The following is a 6,766-nucleotide window of genomic DNA, read 5'->3' on the forward strand; positions in this document are numbered from 1 at the left end:
TTTAAAAAATATTTAACACTCCATACTGTTTAGAAACAGATGCTGTATATCTGAAAAAAAAAAAAAAGAATCGCCAGCATGAATACAACTTGTCAGTTTATCTTAGGAGAGTTGGCCATGTAAGTAAACCTCATGACTTAGAAAAGAGAAAATTAGACTATTAGAAGGCGTTGACAACAACGCCCATAGAACAGGAATATACTTAGTCAAGAAAAGAGTATATGGGCTAGAGAGATGGCTCAGTGGTTAAGAGCACTGACTGCTCTTCCAGAGGTCCTGAGTTCAATTCCCAGCACCCACATGGTGGCTCACAACCATCTGTAATGGGATCTAATGCCATCTGCTATGCATGAAGACAACAGTATACTCGTACACAAAATAGATCTTTTTTTTTAAAGGGAAAAAAAGCGAAAGAGTGTGGGGGCTTGGGAGCTCAGGACTAGAATTTGGTGACTCAGAACCCACGTAAATTCCATCTTCCAGGTAAATTCCATCTTCCAGGTAGGCATGGCAGCCCTCCTGGAAGATGGGATGAAATCCCCCAGACAATCCAGCAGTCAGAAAATGGCTGAGTTCCAGGCCCCTGTCATAACATAGAGCAGTCTGGGAGGCCTCCTAATACCAGTTTCTACCCTGCACACACATATACCTGGGCACCTACACTGTCACACATAGATACAGCACACAAATAAGAGGATCTATAGCCATTGAGACATCACATAGACAAATCTGTGAATATGCAGGAAATCAGAGCATCATAAATCCTTTCCCCAAGGGATCTACTAGGAGTCGAGCTCTGACCTCCAGACTACAAATTATGGAATAGTTCCATATCTGTGGGGTGTGTCTATAGTCATAGGTGTTGCGGTGAATCTCCAACCCCAATTAGCCTGTGCAAAAAACACACAACTCAGTTACAATATTTAGAAGCTACACGCCTTAGGGCAGATTTACCACTGCACTACTCTATTCCCCAGCTATGAGATCCCTTATACCTGCAGCTTCTCTGGGCCGTGTGGTTCTGCTCCATCTTCCTTCCACCTCTTCTTCCATCTTCATCCTTCCCTCTCTTCCCCCACTCTCTAAAGCCTCCATTCGCACCTTTCCCTTCCATTGCCAATCACAGGCTCTAGCCTTTATTTGACCAGTTAAAATGGGGAGAAGGTTCACATGAGATCACCTGAGTATGTGTTCCATTCCTTGTTGGGGCAGCCCCTCTGCAGGAAGCAGAATGAACATCAGTATACAAACAGCACCAGCACAACCCACAACACATAGGGATTAGTGTTTTGTGATTTTTTTTTTTAAAGAATGTTTTCATCAAACAGTTCAGGCCAACCTCACACTCTTAAGCCCCTCTCCTCCAGGGCTGGGATGATATCATCATGCTCAGCTGATGTTTATGACGTTTAAATCTACATTTTCTGTTATATTCTAGTAGCCTGCTAAAGTATAGTGGACACCCACAGTTAGTGGAGTAGGAATGCCCCAGGAGAAAGTTGTTAGAGGTCAAACCTACCTTACAAAACTAGAACACGGTGGACTTTCATTTTATAATCTAGAGAAGTGAAACAGTTGGAGTCACCAGGAACCTGTGTATGATTTCACATGTTCAAAGTTGTAGAACAAGCAAACATATAAGGAGAAAGAATAGGGAGAGGAGGATTGGAGACCTGGTGTCTGATTTTCTTCTAGTAATGGAGACATTTCTAAGTTGTGTGAACTAGGAACGGTTTGCACACCCTGGAGAAATGGAGGTGGGAGGATCAGAAATTGAGGGTTGCCCTGCTACATCGTTAGGTCAAGGCTAGCCTGGAATACAAGAGACCCTGTGTCCCAAAAACAAATGTCCAGTGACATCGTCTTAAGCGGTGACTACAATCCTATGACCGAGTCATTGGATTAAAACTAAAATGTATAACAACTCTATAAGATACACACCGCAAGTGAGTTGGATGGTATGAAATATATGCCTCAAAGCCATTTTTTAAAAGCTAGAAAAATAACAAATGAAACATAAACTGGGCCGACCTCAGAGAAATTTAACGAAGCCAAAACCTCCAGCGAAGCAAATTGCCAATATCTTTATGACAAATTGGGAAGATTATAATATTAACAAATTTCTTAAAAGAGAAATTGCTAAAATCTCAAAAACTCAGAATATCCCCATTATTGAATTAAAAATTAAATACTTGCTCTTAAGCTCTCACCATTCTGACTCTCATCTCTAGCTCTCCTCCCCTCCCTTCTCCCCTCTCTCCACGTGGCCATGGCTGACCCTCTTCCTCTTTCTACCTTCTCTCTTCTCTCTGCTTTTCTACAATAAAGCTCTAAAACAAAACAAAACAAAATTAAATACTTAAAAGTGTTACCAAAGCCGGGCGTTGTGGCGCATGCCTTTAATCCCAGCACTCGGGAGGCAGAGGCAGGCGGATTTCTGAGTTCGAGGCCAGCCTGGTCTACAAAGTGAGTTCCAGGACAGCCAGGGCTAAACAGAGAAACCCTGTCTCGAAAACCAAAACAAAACAACAACAACAAAAAAAGTTACCAAAAAGCAATGCAGGGTGGCTTTATTAAACTCTACCACACATAAAGAATCCACCAACCCTATACAGATGGCTTCAGAAGCTCCAAAGGTCCCAGCATACTTTAAGAAACATCACGGATCTCTAAGCAGACTAAGGAAGTCTAGGGAAGAAATCATCAGTATCTCTCATGAGCATAAATACAAAATACTCTTAAATCTAACCAACTATAACAGTATCCCTAGTTCAGCAAGTATATCAAAGTGGGGACCAGTGAGATGCCTCTGTGGGTAAAGGCACTTGTGGCTAAGCCTGACCGCCGGAGTTCAATCCCAGAAGCTCACAGAGTAGGAGAGAGCTGAGTCCCACAAATTGTACTCTGACTTCGTAACCACGCTGCGGCAAACGCACATGTAGCCTCTCAAAGAAATAGATGTAATAAAACAAACAAACAAACAAACACAAAGTCTTGTTCATCTCAAAAACCCAAGATTGGTTTAAAGATCCAAATTCCACCTGAGTAATTTATCATATTTAGCAAGTAAATGGAGGGGAGAAATGCATGATCATTTCAGTAGCTGCAGAGAACGCATATGACAAGTACCAGTATTGCTGATGACGTTCTTATAAGTGAGCCAAGTGTGATGACACATGATGTGGTCCTTGACTCAAGTAGGAAGTTTGCTCCAGGTTCAAGGCCAGCCAGTGCTCTAAAGCAAGTTTCAGGCCAGTCAGACCCTGCCTCAAATAAAACATAAATTTCCTCAACTTGATGAGTGGCTTTTCAGAAATCTTGCTCTGCTTCACCTAGTAAAAGACTGGATGTTGCTGTCAGTGCGGCAACGGCTTTCCTCAGGGGTGTTTAGCATTGTGTTTGGGGTCCCAGTCAGTAAGAGGAGGATAAACATAACATACATACCCAACAGGATGCAGCTGTCCTCATAGCTGGCTTGAGCGTGTTTGTAAAACATCCCAGAGGAATATACAGACCTCTCACAGTGGAGTTCAGCAAGCGTGCACAACACACTCTACACATAGAAATAAATGACAGTTTTTAAGTACAATGTATGATGGCCTCAAAAAATGTAAATTAAAAAATTGCCAACACAAACGGAAGCTATATTCTTAAAAAATAGGACTGCGGAGAAGTGTTAGGTTTGCATAAATAAGGAAGGGCCATTCTGAGGTAAGAAAATGCCCTGTGTCCTGGTGGCAGTACTGAGGTAGGAATATCTGTTGAGAGCAATTCATAGTGCATTCAGAATGTGTGCATTTTCATGTAAATTGTCAGCAAGGTTTGATGTGAGTGTGTGTGTATGTGTGTGTAAGAGAGAGAGAGAGACAGAGGTTGAGAGAGAGAGAGAGAGAACTAGGCAGTTTAAAACAAATTAAAAATAAAATAAAAATATCAGAAACAGCTAGGCACACTTTTAATTCCAACACTGGAGGCAGAGGCAGGTGGATCTGTGAGTTCGAGGCCAGCCTGGTCTACAGATCGAATTCAGAATGGCCAGAGCTGCTTAGCAAGACCTTGTCTTACAAAAGAAGAAAAATCAAACAAATGAAAATATCAGAAACAAGTATTGCTTGTCCCATGACTGTAATGACGGTTAAAATATTAAATATTTTAAACATTTGCTAATAAAATCCATATTAGGCATGTCATTGTTAAGAAAAGGGGTCTGATATTTGTGTCAAAGAAGACAAAACAGAAGTCCTACAAGTGAATTAGAATCTCATGATGACCAAGGCTGGCCTTGAACTTGCTCTGTGGTGAAGGTGGACCTTGAACTCCTGACCCTGTCGGTATCTCCCGAGTGCTAAGATTACATTTCTGAACCACTGTCCAGTGGGGATGGAAGCTCCCTAGTGGAACCTGCCATACGTGCCTGGCGAGTATCGTATTAGACTGTGAAACCAGTTTTGAAATATTCTACTTAATACCAGAAATAAGGTTAGGACGCACGTCAGCACTCCTTCCTGGAATGGTTCCGAGGTTTGGTTTGATTTTCCCCAGGCACTGGGGATTAAATCCAGGACCTCAAACACGGTAAAGATACTCGGCCACATTCCAGTCCTCAGAATGGTCATGGAGGAGATCACAAATATATAAAGAGCAATACAGGAACAGTTCCAAGGGCTCATTCTGCCCTCTCCAGTTCCTTTCCAAGTAGATCATAGGAACTGGCCTAGATTTCACTGCACAGACACCCCTAGGGGCTTGATTTGTACAAAGCTTTTGATCTTTTGAGAAGCCTCGTGGTGGTGGCATCTCAGTCTTCCAGAGCTTTTGTAGTCAGCTTGTGATGTAGTCCTTAGGATCATAAATGCCTGGGGACAGTAATGGCTGGCTGGACATTTTACTTGCTATACAGTACCCAAGCTCAACACTGCCATAGGTTTTGTGACCTTATCAGGGATATTTTTGTTGTTGTTTGTTGTTTTATTTTATGTTCTGGGGCAGGTTCTTACGGGTTCTAGGCTGCCTGTGAACTTGTTATTTTGTGGAGGATAGTTTGTGATCCTCTGGCCACTGCCTCCTAGTGCTGCTATTACGGATGTTTGCTACTCTGCCTGCTTCTGGGGTGCTGATGTCTAGTGCATGCTGGGCAAGCACTCTTAACAGGTAAGCTACACCCCCCCCCCATCTAAGACAGAATCATTTAAAAAACAGTTTTGATTTTTAATTTTTTTTTTTCGTTTCATTATGCCTGTGTCCTGTGTGCCTGTGAGTGCACTGCCTAAGGTAGCCAGAAGAGGGCATCAGATCCCCTGGAGCTGGAGTTACAGTGATTGTGAGCTTCCCAGTGTCGGTGCTGGGAACTGAATTCTGGTCCCCTTGAAGAGTTACAAGTGCTCTTAACTGCTGATCCTTCTCCCTGGCTCCCTAGTGACTCTCAATGAATTATTATTATTATTATTTGCCTGAAATGTTACAAGAAGTTAGCACTCTTGGCCAAGAAAAGTGAGAATCACTAAAGGGAAATTGCTTTCTCTTTATTTGTGTTTCATGTGACTACGTGCCATATAAAAGTAACTGTGGAGGCTGGGGAGACAGCTGCTTCACACATGCATCAACTGGGGGACAGACCCATCGGTAGCTCTGAGCTGAGGAGACAAGGACAAGACAACCCCCTGAGATTGCTGGCCAGACAGTCGTCCCAAATTGGTCCTGTCCAGGTCGGGTGACTGACGCTGTCTCAAAAGCTAAGATGGAGAGACCGAGCTGGAGACACCTGACTTCGACCTCTGACCTTCTGACCTTCACATACACACACGTGCACACACACACACACTCAGTGCACATACACAGTACACACAAGAACCACAGTCCCAAAGTGATTACACCATCAGACTTAAAAAGTGTTAAGAAAGCTGACCTAAAAACCTGCCAGGTGCCGGGCGTGGTGGCGCACGCCTTTAATCCCAGCACTCGGGAGGCAGAGGCAGGTGGATTTCTGAGTTCGAGGCCAGCCTGGTCTACAGAGTGAGTTCCAGAACAGCCAAGGCTACACAGAGAAACCCTGTCTCGAAAAACCATTAAAAAAAAAAAAAAAAAAAAAAACCCTACCAGGTTGTTCAGAGCAGAGAGAACTCCTAGCTTTGGAGGGCGTAGTGGTGCTGAGACGGTTGAGGATTTATGAGAGGCTGAGATGCTGGCTGCTAAGAAATGGATGCGATTCAGAATGTCGACAGGCAATGGGAGCCAAAAAGTAAAGGAGCTGTCAGGGCAAGGTGGGAAGTTAATGAGGTAAAAGAGGAGAAGAAAATGTGGAAACGTGAAGAAACCCACCACGGACTCGGGAAGCATGGAAGCGTGCCCGATAAAGAGGGCGTTTGCCTGGGCGTCTGTGAGTGTGAGAATTTGAGAGTAAAGGCAGACAGACAGGAACACACGGATGCTCTGGTGCAGGGCCCTGTAGCTGGAGAGATGTGAAAGGTCAGTTCTCCAGGGGTTAACAAAGCAACCCCCTCCAGTGGGGTGACTGATAATTTGAGGAGAGTCACCCCAGGGTTCATCCTTCCTGGATGGGGTGGGGCTCTTGATAATTAACTTTAAGTACAAGTACCAGATACTCTTTTTCACCCCGATCACCGCCCACTGCCTGCCAAGGGGTGTGTGCACTATCTCAGTCTTTTTAACTAGAGCCAGGAAGTAGCTGTTCTCAGTTTCCTCACTTAAGCCCTTGGCAAACATGGGCCAGGGCCTAGCTTTCCTTCAGATCCTCTCTCGTGTAGAC

Source organism: Mus pahari, chromosome 9 (genome assembly GCF_900095145.1).
Source record: "Mus pahari chromosome 9, PAHARI_EIJ_v1.1, whole genome shotgun sequence".
In the NCBI taxonomy this organism is placed as follows: Eukaryota; Metazoa; Chordata; class Mammalia; order Rodentia; family Muridae; genus Mus; species Mus pahari.